Source organism: Cryptomeria japonica, chromosome 3 (assembly GCF_030272615.1).
Source record: "Cryptomeria japonica chromosome 3, Sugi_1.0, whole genome shotgun sequence".
NCBI lineage: Eukaryota > Viridiplantae > Streptophyta > Pinopsida > Cupressales > Cupressaceae > Cryptomeria > Cryptomeria japonica.
The window spans coordinates 668,352,532-668,379,751 of NC_081407.1; positions in this window are offsets into that span (position 1 = coordinate 668,352,532).

A 27,220-nucleotide genomic window follows, 5' to 3' on the forward strand; every position below is an offset into this window, starting at 1 on the left:
GTTTAATTTGTTGTGGACCCAAGGATATGGTTTTTCTTTTATATTCAATTAGTGTTTGGCAACATCAAACTCCAACATCCACACCTCTCCTCAAACAACCACCCTATTGTGTGCTATGCATCATTGTTCTAGCTTGCTTCCTCAAAGTTACTAAATCCTCCACCATAGGCCCACACCCCAAAATATTTTCTTTGCTATCATTACTAATTTAATTAGGCCCATTAGGTGTATTTCAACTTTCCTTCAATAACTTGGAAGGTTCTAACATCAATGAGGCAATCAGGCTCACTTTTTAGCAAAACAAGGTTAAAAGGCTATTAGCCCATGGAGGCCTAATTTGAGTGAAATGTTCTTATATGGTGCAACGATGGCCAAAAATGTTGGTATTTTGGATATGTTGATATGGTTTTGTCATTGATGTCAACACTTATCACCACTCATCAACCTATCAGCACTTGGAGATTTGGTTATATTCACTGGCAAGCAAGTGACTTATGCACAGTCATTGGTATTTGGTTTACCGACATGATATATTGTTCACTAGCACTTGGAATCAATTGGAGAATACTTGGTTATGTCAAAGACATCATTTTTACCATTTTCTTGGTGATTTGTTCATTCTTATATTCGAGTTTGCATATTTGTTGTTACTGGCAAATAGGTCCAGGATATACACCGACAGGTTTATCAACTCCAAATCCACACGACACGTCATGGAGATGATTTATTATTATTGTAAATGCATTGAGCCAATATCATGCATCAGATATTGTTTCATTTGTAATTTATTTTATTGTAACATCTTTTAGTGAGCCGACCTACTCAATTGGTCTTAGGTTATGGTATAAATGTAAGATCTCATTTGTGAGATTAAGATATGCAAGGATACAAATTGTAATAAGGTATATGCAAATATTAGGAGAGCTATACATGCAGATATCATTCAAGATTGAATGAAGGTTTGAATAAGGCATAACATAGCTAAACTGGTACCGAATCCACCATATGGAGATGCTATTTTGAGCAGTACATTATCATTGGATTTAATCATCCAATTGTAGTCAGTGTGACTCTCATCTTGTGATTGAGCAGTCAGCTCTAGGCGCTTGGCCTTTCTGCATGTGCAGACCCCTTATTGTACATGCATACTATCTATAGTAGTATAATCTGATTGTGGGTAAGGTTTCCACATACAAATATTGGTGTTGTGTGTTGTGGATGTTACTGTCTTTTTGTTTCATGCATTATTCTTTACTGGTACTGTAATTAACTGATAAACTGTCTACCGGCATAAAGTTTGGCTTAGCAGTAACATGAATTAAGTTTTGGTTAAGTTAATTTTGGTTTGAAATTATTAGACAACTTATTCACCCCCCCCCTCTCAGTTTTCTTCGGGACCTAACAATTGGTATCAGAGCCTAGTCCTCTTTTTGTAGAAGTTTAATAGCTTGAGGAGATCCAATGTCTTCAGACTATTTCAGGAGGGGCAGTCCTAAACTTGATGGAACCAACTATGGTATATGGAAGATCGGTATGTAGACTCACTTGAATTGCATTGGAAAGGACATGTAGGAAGTTACAAAGAATGGTTATGTTTCTCCTACTCAAGGTTAGCCCAATCCACCAAATTTAGCTAAAGATGAAGAAAATGATTGCAAAGCAAGAGAAGCACTTTTAAGCACATTGTTAGATCAGAAAATCATGGGATTATTAGATAGGCCTACTGCTAAAGCTATTTGGCACCATTTGGAAACATTAAATGAAGGAGATTCCATAGTCAAAATTACAAAACTTGAAAGCTTTCGGGTCACGTATGAAAATCTGAAAATGGAAGAAGATGAACAGATTTCTTCTTTTATAGAAAGAGTAAATGAAATTGTTTTGGGTATTAAATGTTGTGGAGGAACCTTAAGTGAAGATGAAATTGTTTCAAAAATTTTAAGAGGATTGCCACCGGCATATAAAATGAAATTTATTGCTATAAATGAGTTAAGAACAATGCCTAATACATAAGTAACTAGAGACACCTTGATTGGAAACCTTTCAGCTTTTGAACTTGACGAATTTGGTCTTGTTAGTACTATAAAGACAAATTTATCTTTCAAGGCATCAACATCATCTACATCATCATCATCATGATGAATTTGGTCTTGTTGGTACTATAAAGACAAATTTATCTTTCAAGGCATCAACATCATCTGCATCATCATCATCACCCTTTGACAAATCCAATTGGAAAGCCTTTTATGCAAGAGAACTTGAAGAAAGAAGGAGAGAAAATGAGAACTTGAAGAACTTGAAGCAATATTTGCAAGGAAAATACCTAAAGGTCCAATTGGAAGTAAGTATGAAGGTAAAGAACCTTTTAAATAGTTTAACTACAATAAGATTGGTCATATGGCATCTAGGTGTCCTGATAGACATGCAAGATTGAAAGAAGAAGATAAAAGAACATATAAGCCTAACCCTGAATATCAAAGATACATATTTAAGAAGAATAGAGACAAATCTTGTTATCTTGTTGATGAAGGAGTCACTAATGATTCTGATGAGGATCTAGCAAACAATAGATGGCTTTTTGTTGCTATAATAGAAGATCAACTAGAACCTACTGTTCAAATAGTAGAGAAGGCCCTAGCAGCTAAAATTGAAGATAAGGATGATTGGATCATTGATTCAGGATGTTCACATCATATGACTGGTGATAAGAGTAAATTCTTAATCTTTTAGGAATATAATGGAGGTCTAGTGAGATTTGGAGATGATAAATCATGCTTGATCAAAGGAAAAGGGACTATACCTCTTAATGGTAAGCACAATACTAATATTTTTTACTATGTTGAAGGCTTAAAGCATAATCTATTGAGTGTTGGTCAATTAGTTGAAAAAGGATTTCAATTACAATTCAAGAATGGTAAATGCAAAATCATGAATAGAACTGGTTTGGAAATTGCAACTGGTAATCAAACTAGAGGTAATATCTTTCATTTGAACAACAGTGAAAAGACATGCTTGATTACACACATTGATGAAAGTTGGTTATGACATAAAAGACTTTGTCATGTAAATTTTGATTGCATTGTCAAAATTAGTACAACTAAATCAGTAAGGCATTTGCCTAGAATTGTCAAACCTCACAATCTGGTATGTAAGGAATGTCAATTTGGAAAGAAGGTTAAATCATCTTTTAAGTGTATTCTAGAAAAGTCCAATAATGTTTTTGACCTAATTCATACTAATTTATGTGGTCCAGCAAGAACTAGTAGCTTACAAGGAGACAAGTATCTTATGCTAATCATTGATGACTATTCTAAGATGTGTTGGGTTACTTTTCTCAGGGAGAAATCAAAAGCTCTTGGAAAATTCAAGATATTTAAGGTGATGGTAGAGAATGAAACCGGTAAGAAAATCAAATGTATGAGATCAGATCAAGGAGGTGAATTCACATCTAAGGAATTTAATACATTTTGTGAAGTGAATGGGATTAGGAGACAGTTATAAGCACCCCAAACACCCCAATAGAATGGAGTTGTAGAAAGGAAAAATAGAACTATTTTGGAAGAAGCTAGAAGTATGTTATCAGAAGCAAATCTACCTCATGTATATTGGAGAGAGGTAGTAAGTATAGTGTTTTACACATTCAACAATGTTCACATCAAAGGTGAAATTGGTAAGACCCCTCATGAACTATTCTTTGGTATTACTCCTACTCTTAAATATTTCAAAATATTTGGAAGTAAATGTTGATGAATACTAAGAGGGAGGGGTGAATTAGTATGCCAAAAATCTTTGCACTTAAAAACTTTGCTAGACTAATAGTAAACCGGTAAAACGGTTTAGTAGACAAACCGGTTAGCACACATGCAAACCAAATAGCAAATAATGCATTCACCCACAAAAGCACAAACACCATAACACAAGATATTTTTGACATCGAAACCCAAATAGGAAAAACCACAGTGAGATGGAACTCACTAGTAACTATCTGCAGAATAGGAACCATACTAGTTAAGGTCAAACCAGTTAAGGTCTTACAATGTTCTTTACTAGAGCAGATCCTGTTAGGAATCTCAATCTCTATTAGGAGATAAGTCCGATTAAAGGCTACCTTGCTAGAGGATTTTAGATCCACATATGTGAACCACCTTGTTAGAGGATTTACAAAAAGGCTTTTGGGCCTACCTGGTTCAGGGCTACAGACTTGTCGAAGATGTGAGTAATCAACAAGTGAGCGATCTATCAAATAACATAGATTGCTTGGTTAGATCCTTGATAGATCATTAATGCATTCAAGAATTACTTCAGTCATCAATACTTTCATACTCTAGAAAAACTCATCAACCACCTTAAACCCTTGTAACAACTTCAACAACAACAACAACCTAGAACCCTAGACATGATGTCCTTATAAAGGAATCCGATTTCATGCCAGTCCAATAGGATTGCAATACAATTGCCTAGGTTCAATGTATCTAGACACTTTTGGTAACATAACACAATATGCACTGCCAAAGTGTTGGCACCATCAAACAATAGATGGATGGTAACTCATCACAAAATGCTGGTTGGTAACTCATCACAGAATGCCAGTTGGTAACTCATCACAACTTATTACCGGTTCATACGAAATACCAGTTTAACAAAAATACAGGTTTCCAGTTTATCAAAATCAAGACTGGAAAAATGTGTTGTGTTGCTTCTCTCCTTTGTACTGCTTGATATCCTCGAACTGCTTGGGGTCTTCATGCCACTTAAGACCGGTGAACACTTTCTGTAGAACACCAATAGTCTAAAGACTATAATACATGATACTAGCTGGAACAAATACCGGTTGAGCTTTAACTCATACAAACAAAATGATGTCAAGACAAGTGTGTGACCATCAATGACAATCACAGCATCAAACATCAAAATTGCCAACAATCTCCCCCTTTGGCATTAATGGCAACACTTAGAAAAATTTTGACATCTAAGTGTTTTACAACAAAATTATGCCATAAACAAAATTACTCCCCCTAAGCATATACACTATCCCTTTTGCAAACAAAACAATGTAGAACTATTTGCTTACAGAGATATACATAGCATACATCAAAATTTTAAATACCAAAATACTTCTCCCCCTTTGCCAACAATGACAAAGTATAGTTGAACAAACCCTGTTTTCATTTTGTATTAAAGAAATAAGTTTATGACAATAAAGAGTAAAACTTGTCAAAAACTAATTTAAAGTCCTGCAAGAATTGTTTCATAGATAAAGACTAGGACTCAAGTATGGAGGTGGCTACTTCTTTCTCTATCTGCATCTGGGAAACCTGTTCTTCCATGGCGTCTATTGTGCTCATCTCCTGTGTCACCATTAAGGCATCCAAGTTAAGATATCACTTTTGAAGTATTTGCAGATGTGGGAGTAGATCTAGTTGTAGCTCCTACAAATCTTGTGACCGGGTGCTAATCTCATGCTCTATTTTAGTAGACTGGATATGAAACTGATGAACAGTTTGCCCATAAGTTGTAAAGGAGTCATATGGCAGCTTGAAGGCGCTCATGTATGATTGTAAATCAGATTGAAGCTTTTGCTTCTATGCAAGGACATCATCATAGAATAGATGGGGTTGGCAAATCTTGCTAAGTAGAAGATTCCCCTCATCTAGAGCATTTCTTATATCCTTCTGTTCTTTTTGCAGTTCAGATCTGAGCTCATTAAGCTTCTTCACCAGGGCAATGTTGAGAGCCTTTTGATGCTATTTCTTGGCATTTTCCTCTACTACCTCCTCTAAACTCTGCACTTGATCATCCACTACTGTGCATAGGAGCTTCAATTGGGCCAATGATGAGTCAGTTCTAGGGAGGTTTGTGCCAGGTAACAAACTAGTAAGAGTGTCCACCGCAGCTTGGATCACATCTTCCTCCTTCTTCCTCCTTATTACCTCAAGGTGTTCTTGAGAAACCTTAATGTTCTGTACCAGTGCCATTTTGCTTGTAGACTGGAGGTCAATAGGACTGGTGAAGTCAGCCAGTTTGGCTTGACTACCGGTTGCCTTTGGAGTCTCCATGTGTGTTCTCTTTGCCGCTTCTGCTTCCTTGTCCTCCTTTGCCTTCTTCTTTGCTACTTCCTTCCTCTTCTCCTCTACCTTCTCTTCCTCTTCCTTCTTCTTTTCTGCTTCCTTTCACTTCTCCTCTTCCTTTCTCTTCTTCTCATCCTCTTCCTCTTTCTTCTTCCTTGCATCTTCTTGTTTCTTTTTCTCTTCTTCTTTTCTCTTTTCCTCCTCTTTCCTTTTCTTCTCCTCTTCATCTTTCTTCTTCTTCTCCTTTTCATCCTTCTTCTTCTTCTCCTCTTCATATTTCTTCTTCTTCTCCTCTTCATCCTTCTTCTTCTTCACTTGCTTCTTGGCTTCTTCCTTTTTGTCCTTAGTTTCCTTTTGCTTATCTACTTGTTCTGCCTACTTCTCCTCTCCTGTTGCTTCCGATGGTGTTCCCTGAGCAACATCCTCTCCATCCAGAGCATCAACATCAATAGTGTCGATAGGTTCAACAACCGGATTTCCTTCATCATCAAACACTTCATCCAGTTCTATCACTGCCGATTTTTGTTCAGTCTTCTTGCTATCTTGGAGCACTTTATGCGTATGAATGGTTGTTGTCATATGCAGATGAGTGTCTTTTTCAACATCATCAATTCTTCCTTCCAACAACCAAAGTCTTCTTCTTCTAGTGAAGAAGAGTCCTTTATTTTGGTTGATGACATCAAATAACTCTAAATTGGATAGGTCAGGAAAGTATTGAGCAAATTTTTTTTCCCTCATTTCTTGTTCTTTCTCTATGGAAAATTGCCATTTATTATCTAGGGACTTATACAAAGAATCCAGTGTCTCAGATCTAATTTCTGAGGGCGACCGGTCATTAGCACATAAATATTTAACAATTTCCTATTCAACTGCTTCTTTTTCATCATCATTGAAATCATCAAAATAATCAATTAAATCATTCAATAGTTTTCTCCTAATATTTTTTATGGTTCTTTGACAATGTGTCAAAGGTTTGTAGGAGGAGATGTCAATATTTACTAGTGCCAATGATGTCGGTTCATTCTTTGTCTTTTTCTTTGCTTGTCTTGTCTTCTTAGGTTTTTCCTTGGACACAGTTTCTTTTGAGTCAAGTGAGGAATTCCTTTTCTTCCTCTTCCTCTCAAAGACTTTTGTAGGTGTCACTTCTGATTTCTTCTTAATTGGTGACCTCTTGGTCACTTTGGGACTGGCTGCAGTAACTGGTGCTGATGCTGAGGGCACTACCTTTTCCTTCTTCATTGAAGGTTATTTTCCTTTCTTAGCTGAGGGTTCCTCAATTGGTGTTACCCTTTCTAGGTAGGTGCTAGTTCTCTTTGCCTTTAGATCAAGAGGTGATGCAACAAGGATAGAGGCATATGCTTCCAGCATATCATACATCACCTCATAGCCCATAGGCTCCACTTCTTCCTGTCTAGGCTCAACAACCTCCATTATGCATTGATCAACTTCGATGATAAAGCAAATATCATCTTCATACTTCTTAACTATGTCACTGGATATCCTCATCCTTAGGCTCATCTTGCTTCTAAACTCATCAAAGTACTTGTTCAGAACATCAGGGTAGACAGTTTTGACTACTTGCAGACTTTCTTTGATCTGCTTGGTAACCGGTTGGTTGGTAGACCACTGAATGTCTCCGACTCTTGGGAAATAACCTTGAAAATAAAAGAATAATCCAACCAATAGCTGACCAAACTTGAACTTCAATGCATTATCCTATTTGATTGATTTTAGATTCAATAGGAGTTGCCTTTGCATACCGGTGCAGAGGTTGAATGATGCATCTTCCTTGATCATCTGGTAAGTGGCATTTTCTGTTTCAGCTGATACAGAGTTAATTTTGCTAGCTGAGAATGTCCAGTATCCAATCACCATGCATGCATACTTCACGAGGTCATCCTTGATGGAATTAACAGTCATTCCTCATGAGTCGCTCACTGAACCGGTGAGCTTGGACATTTTCATCTTGTTGATCTTCCTTAGGGTTGGCACTTCCCCTGTATTGCAGAAACCAGTGATGACATAAACAGATTGAGGAGTTATATCATGCATTCTCTCCAAGTACATCTTGTCACCATGAACTCTGCTCAGGATGATCCTAATATGGTCATCTGTGAAATCCTCTAGGAAGTAGACCGCATTGTGAAGTTTCTTCTTCTCCAAAATTCTATACTCCGGTTTTATCTTTTTATATTTTCCACAAAATAAACCTAGCTGTGAGTGGATTGCTAGAGACCCTAGGTCTTCAATCTTACAATCTATATAATCAGAGATTCCTTCTTCTACTATAACCCCAGCCGGTACTTGTGACAAAGCATTATATTTCAATTTCCTTCGAATGAAATCCATAGAGTCGATAGTTGCGCTAGAACTAACATGAGATGCGGAATCCATGATAAAATAGAGACAACTCGAAGAATACCGTACATAGATCAAGAATTAGGGCTTGCCGATTCCACTTTGCTTCACACTCCTTTGGTTTGCAGAGATACTGCTTTGTGTTCTACACTCCTTTAGCAGATGTTTCCTTCAGATTCTCCTTCAGGATTTTGATAAGCTCTTTCAATCGCAATGTGATTCGCTTTCCTTTGCTCTGGGCTAAAAAACAAAACTTCTTCGCTCAAAAAATGATAGTGAGAAATGATTTGAAAATTCTTTTTAAACATATTTCTCACCTACCATAATAAATGCTCCATTATAATTAGGGCGTAAACCCTAATTTGCCTTTTAACATTTCTGATTTTTTGCCAAATGACAGGTATCACATACCGGTTAAGGTCTTTTACCATTGTAAACTAGGGGTTTGAAACACTTTGTCATTTGCTCCCCCTAAGCTTTTCTGATGCTTAGTTTGCCGGTTCTGATATTTCCACACTAGGTGCAGAAAGTGGTTCTTCTTGTAATACCACTAGTTTCTTCTTCTAGGTTTTGTTCATCTCTATTTGAACAGTGTCAATATCAATCTTTCCTTTCGGAGTGACTGGTATATCATTAGATATGTTCTTTCTTGATCTATAGAATCTGGCAAAGTGACCCAGTTTTTTGTATTGATAGCAGACCAATCTAGGTGCTCTGCAAGGTCCATTATTCATGCTGCTATTCTTCCTCCTACATGTTGCAACAGTGTGACCATGACCATGACAAATCCAACAGTTTGCTCTCCATCCAGTTGCCGCTTGATTGCCACCATTTCTTGACTGATGATTGAAGGCATTAAATCGGTTGGGATTCTGGTTCACAGGAAGGTTCCAGACCAACTCCTTGATTCCTCTGAGGATACCTTCTGGTGTTGTGCATGACAAACCTACATTCAAATGCTCTATGCCCAAACTTGTTGCATGCATAGCAGTTACCATTGAATCTATTGGGTCTAGGATTATCATTTAGAAAATAAGGAAAATTATTGTAGGCTTTACTCCTACACACATTGGTAGTATGTCCTTCTTTAAGATAGTTAAAGCAAACAAGTTTGAACTTTTTCTTACCTTTATCCTTTGATGTCAGTTGATTCTTTGATGTACCCACATTTGTACTAGAGTTCTCACCTTCCTCATGACCGGAATAACCAAGTCCATCATTATTCTTGATAGGATTGGCAGATTCAAGCTTTTTCTCTAGCTTGATAGTACTCTTGTTGAACTTAGCAAGTATTTCCTTTGACTCAGAGAGTTCTTTGGAAATAGCAGCATTTGTTTCCATCAAGTTTTCATTCTCAGAGATGGCAATGTTTAGTTCTCCTTGCATGTATTCCTTTTCTACTTTGCTTGCATGGATTTGAGCAGTTAGAGCATTGATCTCTTGCTTCAACTTGGAGATCTCATGATCTTTGTCTTTTACCAGATCTTTAGCCTTCCTCTGGGTCTCAAGCTCTTGACACATTTGGATAGTTAGTCCTTTCAATTCCTTTCTCAGGTTGGAGTTTGATTCATTCGGCTTTTTAGTTTCTCAGTATGTTCTCTCCTTTTTGCATGAGAGGCCTTATATTTTACCATAAGCTCATCATAGGCTTGCTCAGACTGAGTGAGTCGATGAGTAAGTTCCCTCATAGTGTATTCCCTCATATCTCTTTCCAAGTGGTTAGACTTATAGAAAGATTGGCTCTGATACCAATTGATGAATACTAAGAGGGGGGGGTGAATTAGTATGCCAAAAATATTTGCACTTAAACACTTTGCTAGACTAACAGTAAACTGGTAAAACAGTTTAGCAAATAAACTGGTTAGCACACATGGAAACCAAATAGCAAATAATGCATTCACCCATAGAAGCACAAACACCATAACACAAGATATTTTGATGTGGAAACCCAAATGGGAAAAATCATGGTGAGATGGAACTCACAAGTAACTATCTATAGAATAGGAACCAGACCGGTTAAGGTCAGACTGGTTAAGATCTTACAATGTTCTTTACTAGAACAGATCCTGTTAGGAATCTCAATCTCTGTTAGGAGATAAGTCTGATTAAAGACTACCTTGCTAGAGGATTTTAGATCCACATATGTGAACCACCTTCTTAGAGGATTTACAAAAAGGCTTTTGGGCCCACCCGGTTAAGGGCTACAGACTTGTCAAAGATGTGAGTAATCAACAAGTGAGTGATTTATCAAATAACACAAATTGCTTGGTTAGATCCTTGATAGCTCATTAATGCATTCAAGCATTACTTTAGTCTTCAATACTTTCACACTCTACAAAAACTCATCAACCACCTTAAACCCTTGCAACAACTTCAACCACAATAACAACCTAAAACCCTAGACATGATGTCCTTATAAAGGAATCTGATTTCATGTCGGTCCAATAGGATTGCAATACAATTTCCTAGGTTCAATGTATCTAATACTTTTGGTAACACGACACAATATGCACCGCTAAAGTGTCAACACCATCAAACAATCAGTGCATGGTAACTCATCACAAAATGTCGGTTGGTAACTCATCATAGAATGTCGGTTGGTAACTCATCACAAAGTATTACCGGTTCATACAAAATACCAGTTTAACCAAAATACTGGTTGCCAGTTTATCAAAATGAAGACTGGAAAAATGTGTTGTGCCGCTTCTCTCCTTTGTACCGCTTGAGATCCTTGAACTACTTGGGGTCTTCATGCTGGTTAAGACCGGTGAACACTTCCTGCAGAACATCGATAGTCTAAAGACTATAATACATGATATTGGTTGGAACAAATACCGGTTGAGCTTTAATTCATACAAACAAAATGATCTCAAGACAAGTGTGTGACCATCAATGACAATCATAGCATCAAACATCAAAATTGCCAACAAATTCTACATTAGAAGAGATGAGTATATTGGAAAATTTGGTCCTAGAAGTGATGAAGGAATATTTCTTGGTTATTCATCTACGAGAAAAGGATATAGATGTTTTAATAAGAGATTGCAAAAAATTGTTGAGAGAACACATCTGAAGATTGATGAACAGTTTAGAGGAAATTCAAGGTATATGGACTCTGAATCGACAACAAAGATACTGACAAATGAACCTACAATGAATATACCGATATAGAATGAAGATCTAGTTACACTGGTATCATTTGAAAAATTCCATAGTAACTGAAGAACAACAAAAAAAAAAGACACCCTGGTATGTAAGATTGAACCACTCTGAAGATCAGATAATTGAGAACAAGTATCAAGGAGTTATGACTAGAAGAAGATTGGCAAATGAAGAGGTGTGTATTATTTCTCAAATTGAACCAACATCAGTTAATGAGGCATGTGAAGATAAATTATGGATTAAAGCTATGGAAGATGAATTGGAACAAATTGAAAAGAATAACACATGGACATTAGTTCCCCAACCTAAAGATAAAAATGTAATTGGAACTAAATGGGTATTCCGAAACAAACTTAATGAAGATGGTAAGGTAATCAGAAATAAAGCAAGACTAGTGTGTAAGGGATATTCACAGAAAGAAGGAATTGATTATAATGAAACCTTTGCACCTGTATCTAGAATTGAGATAGTAAGATTATTCTTGTCTTTTGCAGCAGACAAGAACTACAAAGTATATCAAATGGATATTAAATGTGCATTTTTGAATTGAGATATTGAAGAAGAAGTTTATATTGAACAACCTGATGGATTTTCTTTGATAGATGACAAGGATATGGTTTGCAGGTTAAGGAAAGCTTTATATGGGTTGAAGCAAGCTCCAAGAGCTTGGTATGCTAGATTGGATAAATATCTTTTGAAGATTGATTTTTCTAAAGGTAATGCTAACAGTAACTTATGCTACAAAGTGACTAATGATGACATCTTGGTTATAGAATTTTTTGTTGATGATATAATCTTTGAAGGAGAAGATGGATTATGTAAAAAAATTTCTAATGAAATGCAGCATGAATTTGAAATGTCTATTATTTGAGAGATAAAATTCTTTTTAGGATTGCAGATTTCATAGACTAATAAAGGTATATTCTTGAGTCAATCTAAATACTTGAAGGAGTTACTAAAGAAATTTGGCATGGAGAACTCTAAACTGGTAAGCACACCTATGACTACAACTAATAAATTATCACTAAGGGATGAATCAACACCTGTTAGTCCGACTAGGTACAAGTCTATGATAGGAGGTTTACTGTATTTGATACAAATAAGGCCTGATATTATGAATGTAGTATGTATTGTTTCGAGATTTTAGAGTAATCCTAAACAAAATCATGAGTCAGTAGTAAAAAGGATTTTCTGGTACTTAGAGGGCACTACAAATCTTGGCTTATGGTATCCTAGAGATGAAAACTTTGATTTATGTGCATACATAGATGCAAATTGGGCAGGAGATGTAGATGACAAAAAAAGCACCATCGGTGGAGCATTTTTTCTTGGTAGCAGATTAATTTCTTTGTTGAGTAAGAAAAAAAGTTGCACATCTTTATCTACAATAGAATTAGAATATGTTGCAGCAGCAACTAATTGGACACAGGTATTATGGATTAAGCAAATGTTGAAGGACATAAAGGTAAAATGCAAGGAACCTATAACTATTTACTATGATAATACAATAGCAATTGATATATCTAATAATCCGGTACTACATTGAAATACTAAACATGTTTCTATCAAATTAAATTTTCTGAAAGAGAATGTTGAAGCAAAAGAAGTGAAACTGGTCTATGTGAATACTAAAGAGAAGATTGCATATATTTTTACTAAGCCTTTTCCTAAAGAAACCTTTGAAAATCTCAGAGAGCAACTTGGGGTTATACCCCCATCGGTAGAGACTTAGATAGTTGATGTTTGTCATCAACCGATAGAATTAACAAAGAAATTTTTTATTCTGGCTTTGATGAAGAGAGCTACTTCTCAGGGGGAGTAGTTGGTATTTTGTAAATGAGTTGGTATTTTGTATTTTAATCTGGTATTTGCATTACTTTGGCATTTGATGTCAAAGGGGGAGAGATTGATATGGAAAAACACATGGAAAAAACATTATTCCTTGGGGGAGAGACTTTTACTTTGAGGAGAGATTGATTACTCTCTATATCTATATTTTGATTTTTGATGATGATCTCTTTGGGAGATTGTTGGTTTTTGGTTTTTGGCATTTCTGTTTTGGCACTTTGATTGTTTTTCCATCTTGTGTTGCCATTAATGCCAAAAGGGGAGATTCTTGGTATTTTGGATATGTTGATATAGTTTCATTGTTGAGGTCAATACTTATCAATACTGATCAACCTATCAGCACTTGGAGATTTGGTTATGTTCACCAGCAAGCAAGTGACTTATGCATAGTCACCGGTATTTGGTTCACCGATAGGATATATTGTTCACCGACACTTGGAATCACTTGGAGAATACTTGGTTATGTTGAAGACATCATTTGGATAATTTGTCTTGGTGATTTGTTCATTGGTATATTCAAGTTTGCATATTTGTTGTTACCGGCAAATAGGTCCAGGATATACACCGGTAGGTTTATCTACTCCAGATCTACATGGCACATCATGTAGATGATTTATTATTATTGTAAATGCATTGAGCCAACATCATGCATCAGATATTATTTCATTTGTAATTGATTTTATTGTAACATCTTTTAGTGAGCGGACCTACTCAATTGGTCTTAGGTTATGGTATAAATGTAATATCTCATTTGTGAGATTAAGATATGAAAGGATAGAGATTGTAATAAGTTATATGCGAATATTAGTAGAGCTATATACGCAGACATCATTCAAGATTGAAGGTTTGTTTGAAGAAGGCATATCAGAGCTAAACCGGTACTAAATCCACCATATGGAGATGCTATTTTGAGCAGTATATTATCATTGGATTTAATCATCCAATTATAGTCGGTGTGACTCTAATTTTGTGATTGAATAGTGAGCTCTAGGCACTTGGCCTTTCTGCATGTGAAGACCCCTTATTGTACACACATACTATCTGCAGTAGTATCATTTGATTGTGGGTAAGGTTTCCCACCATGGTTTTTCCCCTTATAGGATTTCCATGTACAAATATTGGTGTTATGTGTTGTGGATGTTATTGTCTTTCTATTTCATGCATTAATATTTATAGGTACTACAATTAACTAATAAAATATCTACCGGCATAAAGTTTGTCTTACTGGTATCATGCATTAAGTGTTGGTTAAGTTAATTTTGGTTTAAAATTATTAGACAACTGATTCACACCCCCCCCCTCTCAGTTGTCTCCAGGACCTAACAAAGACAACCTAGGAAATTGACTTGAAAGGTGTATACCAGGTCCAAACTCAAATATTTTTGAGTTCTTAGCTCCTGAGAAGGTGGTTTAATTGTTGTCCACACATTTAGGCAAGAAAAGAGGGTTTTGCTCAAGTAACAAAGGATGTCTCATCTAAAACACAAACCAAGCCTCTAAATTTTTTTAGAGCCTCTACCCCATCATTTAGAACAAGTATCCAACTCTAACCTACATGACATTATGACAAACACTTGCTGTGCAAACTGAAAAAAGGTAGAAAAATGACTATTTTGAGCATTGTCACTATTAATTCACTATTTTTGTTGCACTTTGAAGGGTTAGAACTTCATAATTAACTTCACCAAATAATGTAACAATATTAAAACACTTTCCCAACACTTTTCACAAGATTCCAAGCATGAATATGTTCATTTATCAACTTTGGATGCAAAAGACATTAAATTCCCCAAAACTGGGTACTCACTGCTAGCCACATTTTGACACATTTGCAAGGTGAAATGAGCATTGTTTAGAGCTCCAAATTCTTTTAAAACTCCAATGAAACTACTTAATACCTCTTCCTTAATTTTTTTCACTCAATTGACCTCTGAGCACAAACTTATTTGAGTCTTTTTCAAATTTACTAGCCAAGTTCATCTCCAACTTGCCTAGCATGAAATCAAAAACACTTCCTTTGCAAAACCCTAACAAAAAAATGAATTATATATACTTTAAATGAGAAATAAAACTTTTCTAAGTCCATCCATGGGAGCCCAAACCTGGAATTAGACAATTTGATGCATTTTGGAGGCCAAAACCCTTGATAGGGCAGCCAAGAAGCAAAAATGAAATGTTTTTGTACAACCAACTTCCAAACACAAAACCTGCAATCTAATAACATGAAAAGAATTGAATATACAATAAAATCACTTCTGAAAAGGTACAGTACAGAAATGAGGAGTCTCAGTATGGACTGCTATACAAATGCAGTGCAAAATATGAGAAAAAACATGAAATTGCTGCCCTTTCAATTGATTTTTGTTAGAAATTACAAAATCAAACCCTATAAAAAGAAGAGGGAGGAATATATATATTATTTGGAGTTATTTATCAAGTCCTATATGGACATGAGACATTTTTTTCTTCTTTTTACAAAAAAGTGTCTAAAATGACAACTTTTACAAGCAAAATGACAACTTTTGTTGCTCCAAATGGCAATTTGAGCAACCTAACACAACCATCCTTCCAAAATCACATATAAATGATTAAAATAAATTTCTAAACATGTTTCAATTCTTTCCAAATAATTCCTAAGCCTATAAGGTAATTTTCCACTTTTTAGCCCTTTTAGGCCTAGAAGCACAAAATTGACAATTCAAGCCCTAAGAAGCAAAAATTGATCTCTCAATCATAAAATGAGATAAAACACTCATGAAATGACTAAACACAACCTATTACAACATTAAAAACCTATTACAAGACTTACAAACACTTAAGCATGAAAATACTAAAAATGGAGAGTAAAGCATGACTAGGTGCTCCTGCACCACTTATTATCCCTGGCATGCTTGAATGTTTTGACCTCAACCCACTTTGTGACATAGTCAGTACATACAAGAATGTATGACTAACCATTTTATGATGGATCAATTGACCCAACAAACTCTAAGCCCCATTTATTGAATGGTTTAATAACTACTTGTGGATGTAAAGTCATTTCATCAGACTGAGTTGGTCTTCCCATTCGCTGACATCTATCACATTTATTAGTCTATTTGATGAAATTCTTGTGAAAAGACCAATAATACCCTATAGTTTGTATCTTGAGAGTTGTCCTCTTGGCAAAAAAGTGACCTCCACAAGGCTCATCATGACAGACATGAAGGATATCATAGGTTTCATCTTCTCTAACACATCGCCTCATAACTTGATCTAGCCTTGTATATAATAATCAATCTTCTATCCATGAAAAGTTGAAACTCTTTTCTAGCAGAAATATTTTTTCCTTTAGTGAGAAATGAGGAGGGATCTTGTTAGTTGCTAAGTAGTTAGCAATGTCAGCATAGCATGGAATGTTCACATTAATTGAAAAAAAAGCTCATCTAGAAAAGAATCAACAATGACTTTAGGACTGTTTGATGTTTGAATTCTGGATAGAAAATTTGCCACTACATTTTCTTTACCTGGCTTGTCTATGATTTTGATGTCAAATTCCCCCATTAACAATAACCATCTTGCCAACCTACCTATACTGAAATTTTTACTCATAAGGTACCTGATGGCTACATGATCAGTATGCACAAAAATTTGATAACCAATAATATAGTGTCTAAATTTATTGAGGGCATAGATAATAGCTAACATTTCCTTTTCAATGATAGTATAATTCAGCTTTGTTCCTTGCAAATTTTTGCTGATATAGTAGATTGCATTCTCCAAAACTCCTTTCTTTTGCCCCAAAACTTCTCCCATTGCAAAATCTGGTGCATCTGTATGAATGTGGAAAGAAAGAGACCAATTAGGTCCTTTAAACATAGTTGCTTGGGTTAAGGCTCCTTTAAGTTTAGAAAATTCCTCTTCACATGTTGGTGTCCATTCAAACTCAACATCTTTTGTTAAGAGAGAATACAGAGGTCCTGCCATCTTACTAAAGTTCTTGATAAATCTATTATAGTACCCTGCATGGCCTAAAAATCTTCTTACAACCTTTTGTTTTGTAGGGGCAAAAAGATCAATTATTACCTCAATTTTGGTTGGATCAAATTGAATACTTGATTGAGAAATATGATGCCCAAACACTATTCCTTATTGCATCATCATGAAGCATTTTTCACTATTTAGGGACAAATTATGATCCTCACACCATTACAACACTTTGGAAATATTTTGAAATGCTTCCTTAAAGATGGCTCCATAAGGAGTAAAATAATCCATGTAAATTTGCATACAATCATGGGATATATCTGAGAACATATTGAGGACAACCCTTTTAAAGGTTAGACCAAAAGGGAGAATTGAATAGGCATATGTTCCCCAAGGGAAAGTGAAGGTGGAATTTTCCTAGTCTTTGGGAGATATTATGATCTAATTATAACCACTAAACCCATCCAAGAATGAAAAGTATTTCTTACCTACTAGAGAATCTAATACCTGATCTATGAATGGAAGTGGAAAGTGGTCCTTTTTGGTAGCAGTGTTGAGCTCCCTATAGTCCACACAAACTCTCCATTTTCCTCCTTTCTTTGGAACTATAACCAAGGGAGAAACTTATTGACTGTCTAAAATAGGGTAAATGAATCCTGAATTACGAAAATTTTGTAGTTCTTTCTTAACTATTTCCCTTAGTACAGGATTAATCCTTCATTGAGGCTGTTTAATTGGTTTACCATCTTCTCTTATATAAATTATGTGGGTACATAATGTAGGATTTAATCCCTTCATGTCACGATAATCCCATGTGAAGGTTTGTTTTTGGGCTTTGAGTAATTATATTAATGACAACCTTAGGTCTATTGTAAGTTGACTATGGACATTTAGATTCCTTCCTGGAGTGACCTCTACTTAACTGACTAACTGAACATTAGATATTTCAGATAAACAAGAGGTTTGGATTTCCTGTGGTAATAAGGTATGAAATATGTTTGTGGTTGTAGGAGAATTTAAAGAGCTCGCAGATGGAACAAGAGTATGCAAAGGTTTTGTTGGTATACCAGATGACTATTGAGTTGTTCCATAATGATTTCCTATGATGTTAGTGAGTATCATATCATCTTCTTGGAGTTATATGAATGGTTAACTGGTTAACATCATTAGTTGTTGAACATAATTAATTTCCTCTCCTTCTTCTCCTATATCTAACCATACTACTTGCTCTTGATCAATTTATGGTTGTGCGGGAGAATAAAGTGCAAGATTTTTAGTAGTGATACCATCTGAAATGGTCATGTCCCATGATCTACAACCTATGTATGCATCAGTTGTAGCAACCCAAGGTCTTCCCAAAATGATTGGATATCCACCCAATTTTTCCTTAGGAGAGAGTACTATAAAATTAGTTGGATATTCCCAAGAATCTAGTGTGACAAAAATATCTTCAACCATCCCTTTAGTCAAGACAGTAGAGCTATCAGTAAGTTGTAGGACCGTTGGGTAGATCTAAGACTAGTAATACTGAGTTGTTGCATGACATCCTTGGTCATCACATTTATGGCTGCTCCTAAGTCTATCAAGGCATTTTTAATTTGAGTTCTATTAATAACTACCTTCACAATAGAACTACCTGGGTCAAAATATTTAGGGACAAAAAATTTTCCTAACATAATATTAGCCAATTGCCCTACTACATGTACTATTTTTGGGTCCTTTTTATTGCATCCACTTTTTTTTAGACATGCATATTTAATAGATTTTCCATATATGGGAATATCCTTAATAGCTTGAAACAGTGGAATATTTACACATATGTATTTTAATTGATCAATAAGATCAAAAGTTGTGTCATCTTGCTACCTAGACACTTGTACCTATAATCTTTGAGGAAATAGGGGAGTTCTAACAAGTGTTCCTGGAGTCTCAGACTGACATCCCTGCTCAGGGTTTCCAAGTTGATCAAGTATAGTATCCTGAGAAATCTCCTCAGATGGTAATTTTGTTATAATTTGAGGAGATGGGGTAGGTAGAGTTGGTCCTAGCCATAAGTGAATATCACTTATATCAAGAGAAAAATTGTTGTTACTGAGGTTTATTATTTAGATTTGGCACATGTTGTGTTGCAGTTGGGTTGGCTTGAGTGGAGTAGAATTAGGAGATGGTGAAACTAAAGCTATCTATTGGGACTGTTGTTGTGGCTGGAGGAAACCTAATGATTGGTTTTCCCATTGTAGTGACTGTTGCCAATTACCTTGAGGTGGTGACCAATTCCCTTGTGGCTTCTGGCACTGAGAGGAAGGACTCTAATAATTGGTCCAAGGGTTTTTGAGAGTTATTCCAAGACTGAGGAGTATAATTTCCAAAATTTTGGGAGTATGGAGGTTGCCACTAATTATTTTGTGCATTCAAGTTTATATAAGGATTAGAAAAAGACAATGGATTTTGTGGCATACCTTGTCTTGGAGGCCAAGGCCTTCATTGTGCAACATAAAATAGTTGTTCATCATCTCCATAGATTGGCTTGAAATCTAGGGAAGCTTGCTGGCCATTAATTTTAGCTAGGAGTTTACATTTGCAGTCCCTCTTCTTTTTCCGACAGTGAGGACAAAACTCAACAAGCATGGCCTCTACTTCCTCATGCTTCTTTCTTTCTTGAAGTGTATGTAACTGAGTAGCCATATTGTTAACAATATCCTCTTTAAATTCCTTTAACAAATGACTCATCTCTATCAATGAAACTATTGTAGATGCCTTTGCAATTGAAGATCCAGACCTATAGTGTCTTTCCTTCTTGGCTGAGGCTCTGAAATATTTTTGACATATTTTCCTAATGTTATCCCATTGAACTTGAGTAATGTCTCCTCCTCCCATGAGGTCCAATGAGTCATAACAGTCTTCATTGATTCCCCTTAAAAAAATTAGCTTCATGGATTCTTCACTCAAGATGCTATGCTTAGATTTTCTAACACTAAAGAAAAACCTTTCTAGACAATCTTGTAGACTCTCATCTTCTTTTTATATCATCCAAAAGATATCATCACCATGTCAGCCCATTCCCCTGCAATAATCTTTATACTTATCCAAGAATTTTGTTTTCATCTCATCCCATGTAGTGATTACATCTCTATCTAGACTCATAAACCATCTTAGAGCAGCTTCTTTCAGAGTAGGAGGAAATAACATGAGTTTATGGGCAGTAGTGGTATAGTCATAACTTCTACAGAGGATGTTAAATTCAAACATAAAGGTATTTGGATCTTTTGTCACCAGGCCATAAAATTTTGGAAGAGAAGAGGCTGGTATATTCTTCAAGTCTTCATTATCAAGCTGGTCAGGAATAGTAAACTCAAATGTTGGGTTTGCAAGTGGAGGTAGAAGAAACCTTAAGGGGTTTGTTTTAGAAGTCTAGGTCTCCTTCTCAAAATTCAAAAACACCTCTATTTCAGACAAAAGTTTCTACAAAAGGGTTTACTTTCGGTGCTTGATCTGATCTTATGTCTTGAGTGGAATGTGAGGGAAGAAATCTTCCTAATGCATCTCTTCTTCTTCTATGCATAGAAATTTAATGAATAAATTCAAAGAGATAACTAAGAAAGTTTAAAACTAATGGTTACAACAGGTTCTTAGTTTGGCACCATCCCCAACAACGGTGCCAAAAATATTGGTCCTCACAAATGGAATGGCAACTAGGTAATAAAACACAATTCAGGGATTGGACATCCTTACTGAACAACTAGCTTTCTTGTAGAAAAGTCTCATTTACTTATCGACTAGGGACGTAAACTTGAAACGGGCCAGCATTGTAAGTACACTAAATTAATATCACAACCATTCTATTCTACAGTAGGAAGAGAAATTATTTGAAGTAAATGTGCAAAAATATAATGAACTAATACTTAATCATAATTCACAACTGAGAAATAACTTAAGCAACTACTACCGAATGATAATGTTCTGGAAAGCGGATAGAAAATACTCTACCACTATGGCTGTAAGAATAGACATAGGAATTGTTTGTAGTAGCCGCATGACTAGACAAATGCCAAAACAACAACTATTGTAACATATAAATTAATTGAAAAACACAAAGGACTACTCACCAAGTGGGCCCCCTTGACTGATTATGTCAAGAACTTCTTAGATTGCAACTGTTAAGCTCAAAATAACATTGATTTCTTTATTCTAAATTGATCGTTAAAATACATAAGTTTAAAAGATGTGTATTACAAATTCTATGGTCATTCTCTTTTGTCTCCAAGAGGAGATAGAGACCTCTTATTTATATAATTGATCAACCCACATTCCAACAAAATAGGTGAACATGTTTTATTATACTAAAGAAGAAGTCAGTGCAGGAAAACAAAACATTTTTTTTGCAGCTGAGAAGATATAGCATGACTTGCTTCCTAGATCTAAGCTCCACTAAGTACAATTAGAAATTTTTCATAAACCATTCTGCTAAATAAATGGTCAATTGGCTTCGATCTTCCTCAATTCTTCTTTTATTTGATTGGGTCTACATCATGGCAACATGCTTGGTGTTCCTTTAAACTACCACTTAGTCTTCTCTTGCTCTTTGTCGACCCTGCATCATAATGTTAGTGTGCACAGAAAGAATGTGTATATACTAATATTAACATGACATAAATTAAACCATACTTAAGATTGATTTAGATATTTTGCATAGACAAACCATTTAGATACCATTATATGACAACCTTAAGTATTTGACAAATGAGTTCTAGAAACACTTAAAACACATTATCTAGGAGAGTATCCTGATCCAAATATCATCTAAACTCAAGACCTAGGAAGGAATACTATGACAAAATTCTATCAAAACAAATCCATTATTTAGGCTTATCACCTATGATGATAACATGATGATGCATAATTTATGGAGGAACTAGAGAAAATCAACAAGATTTCCATCCAAAATAACGAGGATCTGGTGCTCTCTCTTAATTGAGAGTTTTTTGTTTTGTTTTATCTTGTTTGGCTGCATCTCCTTTGTTTTCATGTCTGGTCAGGGATGCTCCCCTATTTTGATGTTAGTTCATATGTGTTTAGATGATGGCTCGTTGTATTAAAACTTTTGGTTTTGGGTCCATGTAAAACCTGTTTATCTTTATGAAAAACATGATGATGCATAATGCAGTGGAGATAATGAAATTTTAATATGGGTTATGCTAATGCAGGATGCATGACAAAAATGCAATTCCTATTCGAACAAGGATGAGTGTGTGTTTCTTTCATTTTAAAATACACCAATTGGATTGAAGGTGTGAAACATTTCAATGAAGGGAGTTCAATCCATTCTCAAAAGACTTAGACCATCCAACCTAACACACTATGTAACCAAGATTTATGAACGGAGGCACATAAAACTTCTCCATCCATTCTTGAAACATTGATCTTCTTTTTCCCATGTGTGTGAAATTGAATTCATTCAGACTCTTATAACCATCAAAGACCCTTGGAATCTTATGTGGTTATCTAAATGAGTTATTTTGACTTCAAAAGGAGCCAGGATAGTGCCTCATTAACAGCAAGGCTTTAGGGCTGTGACGAGGTTATGCACTATAATCTCTCAAACATTTCTCTATTGCCAGTAGGCATCCATAGCCCTGATGGAGTTACTTGAATGTTCCCATAGTCAAGTTTTTTTGTTTCTTTTTGTTATCGCACTTCTATGTGTGATATTTCAATAATATATCAGTTTTTTGTTTTTCCTTGAGACTCACATAACACTTTTTTCTTTTATTTTCTATCCTCGACTTGTAAGTAATGAAACTTACTTGGGTATGGCAATTATAGTGGCGTTGTAGTAGAATATTGGATTTTCACTAGCCAAATGACCAACTAGGTATTTTTAATGACTTAGAGCTTTTGATTAATGTCTGAGATATAGCAATTGATAGATTTTGGGTAATAAGACTTGATAGTGAAACTTCTACCCAACCAAGAATAAATCTTAATCACAATGTGATGTTGAAGATGAATGACTAAAGGCCTCCTAAAGACTTCATGAACAAGTATCTAGGAAATTAGAAAACCTTCGTTCCTTTCATCTAGACAAGTGAATGACTCTAACAAACATCATGTTTTATTGATACAACTATATGAGAAATGAATAATTATTTGCAACTATATGTTGTGCAATGATGATATGCAAGAAACTATGATGCACTCTGAAATGAAAATATGCAATGCAGTAAAGAAATATGCAAATGCAGTACTAAAAATTGAAATGAACCCACCCTTAGATGTAATATGTTGTTATTGAGCTGGTATGAACTTTATGTAGATAATTCATTGGTATTTGTTTGAAGAGTTAGATGAACCTATCTTTTTCAATAGGATATGCGGCTCGGAGTCTTTCATGTACAGTTTCTTCTATAGCCTCCTTATTTTCAAACCAATTCAACTGTGGTAAATATTCTTGCCCACAAGCTTTCAAGTGTGGGTGTATGAGGAAAATTAATTTTAGTTTCAAAGTTGTGACATGAGACAGTGCTATGCCGATTTTTATTGATGCACTTGAAGAGTATGATAAAGCCAACCAAGTGTTGATCTCATTACCCAGTGTTATGCTTGTGTTTGAAGAGGGTGATGGAATAATTTGGTTGTTGATTTCAATAGCTAGTGCTATGCTTGTTTTTGTCATGCATTAGTATTTGATGATGGTGCATATACCATTTTTGACAAGTTATAATGTGTACTATGATCTAGATTGTTGATTTTATTGATAAGGGGTTCATGAACAACTTGTGTATTGGAATCATGAGAGAGACTAGGAGAAATGATAATGGGATCTTGTTTAGGAGGTGGATGTTGGATGGTACTTGAGAGAATATCTTTCTCTTGAGAATCAAGGGTGTTATAATGAGTGGAATAGAAAATAATGAGGGGATCATCATAAGATTCTTGATAGGTGGAGTTTTCATCAAAAGCTGGGTAGAATGAAAAGGTTTGTTCTTGATCCTGATTTACTTCATGACTAATTTCTTCTAATTTTGGATTGTTCTCCTGATATGGGGAAGGAATTTGGATATTCATGGTAGATTATTGGAAGGTTTCAACCTTTTAACTTGATGAGAAAGGATTTTGAATGAGACTATCTAAATCATGACTTAATTGGATTGGATTGGATTTGTGCAATGGATGCCCCTTGGGAGATTGTGTTATTGGATAGAGATGGGATGGGTTGGTCTTATGTGATTTCAAGGGATGATGAAATGGTGGATAGATATGATTGATTTGGATTTTGGTTAAATAGGATTTAATTTTGGTTGAAAGGAGTATGATTTTGGTTCAAATAGTTTTGGTTTTGGTCAAAAGGAGTTTGAATGTTGGGTTGATGCAATGTGTATGTTTGATATGTTGTGTTGAAAGAAGGTTGAATGTTGGGATGATATAATTAGTATGATTGATATGTTGGGCTGAAAGATGGTTGACATGACTCTAATGTTGGTTGAACTGAGGTAGGAATGACTTTGTTGAAGAATGAAGGTTGGCATGTTTGAATGGTCTCCCAAGAAGAAGAAGGTTGGCCTAATAATGTTTCCCTCATGGTTATCAACTCCCTCATCATATTTTCTAACCCACCCCTATGGTTGCTAGGACTAGTCATTTCTCTCATTTGTTGTTGCAAAGTATTGATTGGTTGAGATAATGTTTTCATGGATGGCAATGGAATAGGAATGGAAGAGACGAATTCTTCACCTTCCCTATGAAATTCATAATGCCAATCCATAATGTTTGCTTGATTGGTTTGAACCTAAGATTACAACATGTAAAATGTTTTCTTCATTTCTAGAATGTTGAAAAAGTTTGATTTGATGTTGATGTTGACAAGCTTGTTTGTTGTAGGGTTTTGATCTTAGTGATATTGAAACTTGACTTTGTTGAGGGATTTGATCTTGTTGATGTTTCTAACAAAACTTTAGTTGAGATTCTACTTTTTTTTGGTATTTTTTTAAATCTTCAAACTTGGTGAAATGTAGCAAAGGACACAATAGACACATAAAAAATAATTAAAAACCATGAATAGAATACTTGTTTAAGGAACTTTTTTCAAATTTCCATGAATGTTGGAGTCTTGTTCAAGACCCCATTTTGTTTTCGTTGTATTTGGGCAATTAGATATCACATCAAGAAGACTCTCTTAAGGTCAAAAGGTCACAAGTATTACCACATCCCACATCTTGATACTCTGCCAGCTCAAACAACCCTGTCACACCCTAGGGTGCACCCATTTTTTTTTGTCTTTTTCCAAATATTAGACCAAAGAAGATTGCTCCTCAATTGGCCCATTATCCTAGGAGATATATGGTGAGTGTCTTGGGGGTAGATTCTTCCTCTCCCTTGCACTGTGATAAAACAAGTGTCTAGTTACTGACTCAGTTTGGCTTCTAATTTCTATGGTGTTTAGACATGGTTTCATTTGAGTGGTCACAATCAATAGCATTTTACACTCCATTAAGGGAGGTCTCCTAGTCTATAGAGGTTACACTCTATAGATTTTAACATATTGTATAGGCACTGGGGGAGGCATAACATCATTGTGACAACATGTAACACTCATCGCATTTGATTTTCATCACATACACATTTATTTATAATGGTTTGGATTACTTGGTTTTAGCCATTTCCACTTAGGTCATTCCCCTCTCACCAGCCTTAATGGCGCCCTAAGGGCAAGTCAGGAGGGTAGAACTTATAAAGGATTTAATTGCAAGAAATAAATAAAAGCATGAAAGAAGAGAGTGTGGTTTTCTAATCACCCATTAAAGGGGAGAGCATAATACATATCCCTTCAAAAACATGAAAGACAAGGGTTCTTTTTAAATTTTTATTGCAATGATTTTATATTATACTTGGAGATGTTGCTCCAAAAAAGCATGGGGTTCAATTTTAACCTTCATCACAATTGTAAAATAATAGACAAGTTTGCTTGTGGTTCATTTTACTTACACCAAATTGAAATGTTTCTGAGCCACCCTTGCCAAAAATGATGTTAGTCAACACATAGTTGGCTATCAAGCCTAATTTCCAATTACAGAGTTCTGTCTTTTTATAGATAGAAAGATATTCTGATAAAAACCAGGATTGAAACAAAATAGAAAATGAAAAATTGAATCTAACAATTGCGAATTACCTACACAAAAAATGTGAATTGTTGTATCATCAATTGCAAATTATTGTTTAATCAATTCCAATGTGATTACTACTCAATTGTGAATTGATATAAGATCAATTGCTCACAGTAAATTTTTTTTTAATGTTTTCTTTTTAAATAGAAGAAAAAGACAAAAGATAGAAGGGTTATTCTACAAAGATGTTGTCCCACACCACGCGATACATCACAACAATTTCATTGAAAAACTTGTACTTGGTTAAGAAATGGTGGATGTTTCTGTGATACTGAATAATCTCCTTTTTTTCTTCAATCTCATGAAGCTCTCTTTCTACCTTTAATATTCTTTGATATGTCCTTTGTTGTCTCCTATGTTGTTTTTCCTTCCTTGCTCCTAAAATTTTGAAAGTCACCTTTCTTGCCATTGGATTAAATACATCTTATATGCATAAATTAAATTTTTCAGAATTTGATGAAATTTATGGGTTAGATGGGCAAGAGTAGATAATCAAGAAATGACACAAGGCAATTTGATTTTGTAACACTTTAGAGAAATTGTGAGACACTTTTACAATTCCGGTCTGATCAATTATGATATAATATGCTATCAATTGTGGTATAATATTAGGAAATGCACATTTCTGCATAGGCAATTGTGGTATTAGTTAAAAAA